Below are 1,985 nucleotides of genomic sequence, written 5' to 3' on the forward strand. Positions count from 1 at the left end.
TATATATATATATAGAAAAGGGGATGATGGTTGATTTGGCGGCAGGCAGCTCTGCTTGGGTTTTGCCCAATGGCGATTCCCTGTTTTGACACTTTCGGCTTCACTCCATTTGACATTCGGTTTCGTCGTCTCTTATCTTCTGTTGCAGTAATCGTGCATGACGACGAAGGGCCTTTTCGGTTTCTTCTTCGCAATTGCTCCCGACGACGGTTCTTTTCTATCACAACTATGCCCGATGACTAGGGCCTCCTTCGTTTTCGTCGTCTCCTTCCCTCTCGCAGTTGTGGTCGACGACGACGGCCTCCTTCGTTTTCGTCGTCTCCCTTCGCAGTTGTGCCTGACAACAAACCTTCTTTTTTGTCGTCTCCCTTCTGTCGCACTGTTACGAGGCAGACTTCTCGGCTTGTTGCTTGCGTCGTCTCTTCTGCTTGCCTTTTTCTAGCGGCTCACCTAGCTGCTCTGGAGATGGCCTCGACGATGTGTTCTTATGTCACTGCACTTGTCGAGGACTTTCCTATTCCTACTCGTGCTCATCTTTCAGGTTCAAAACCTGGTTTTCATATTGGCAAGTCCTGCAGTGTTTCACAATCTTTCCACTACGCTCTTAAAGGAGGTGGTGACTACACTTTCATCAAAAAGCTTGGTAAAAAATGTGAAGCCTATTCTGATTCTCACTGAGGTTGAAACCAGTACTCTCGCGTCCTCTTGGCGTTTTGCTCTAAAGGGAAAATTCTTTTTTGGTCACCCAAAACTTGAGATCATTTGGAAAGAGTTTGATACTATGAAGCTATTGGGCAGTTGGAATATTGACTTACTTAATGGACGACATATCCTTATTTAGTTATCTCACGATGTCAATTACACTCGCAATTTTTATCGAAAAGTTACTATGATCGACAACCGTTTTATGAAAATTCTAAAGTTGACTGTCGATTTTGATCCAAAAGCGGAATCCCCTATCATTCCTATTTGGATAAAGTTTTCGGTATTTGGATAAAGTTTTCGGGTAAAGTTTTCGGGGTTAAAATTACATCTGCTCAACTTGGAAATTCTCTACTCCTTAGCAACTGCTTACGACAAGCCTCTTAATGTTGATATTCCTACGTTATTGTCACCAGACCTTTAGTGACTTGTGTGTTAGTTGAGAGAGATATAACTCAATCAGCTCTGAATGAGGTATGGATTGACACCACACACAACGGGTATTGGCAAAAAGTTGAAATAGAATCACACCCTTCTTATTGCTCTCATTGTAGTATGTTTGGTCACAGTTATACTATTTGCTATTGTTTGCATCCTCATCTAAAGCCAAATATCGCTAAAAATCAGTCATCTACCATCCCTGTTGAGAAGGTGCAACCTGATCCTCTTTCCAACACCTCAGTTCCTGATGAAGAACACCATACTACAAGTACAGATCCAAATGTGTTTATACCACTAACTGTTATTAAAGAATGCCCACTTACATGCCAAGACACGTGTGTGTGCTCCTTCGATCCGATAAAAGATCAGTTGGTACAACATGTAGTTGCTTTTAATGTTCAACGACCTACACACGTCCGACACACTTTAGACCAATCTACTGATCAGGTGAGCCAATCTTCGAATGAGGAATTATAGGCTTATACCAGGAGGAAGAAGAAGAATGGAGGCTGACTCGAGCTCGGGAACTTATTGGATGATACATTGGTTATTACTGTTAATGACACTCAACTTACCAATTTATTAGCTGGCACCTTCTCTAGAATTAGAGGCAGAGACAAGACAAAATTGGGTCGCTCTCTAGTTACCCGATTCTCCGTATTTTAACACTTATTGATTTTTTCTTTATGGCTCTCATGTATTTTTTTGTTTTTTTTTCTCTTTTTGGAACATGTTGCATGTGGTGATTATTGTGTGGGCAAGGTGTCATGTTTGGGCATTCCTACACAATCTATTTGTATCCTACTTTCTTTTAATACTAGCCATTGGGCTTTCTCAAAAAA

The sequence above is a fragment of the Phalaenopsis equestris genome, unplaced genomic scaffold (genome assembly GCF_001263595.1).
Source record: "Phalaenopsis equestris unplaced genomic scaffold, ASM126359v1 Scaffold200044, whole genome shotgun sequence".
NCBI classification, from domain to species: Eukaryota; Viridiplantae; Streptophyta; class Magnoliopsida; order Asparagales; family Orchidaceae; genus Phalaenopsis; species Phalaenopsis equestris.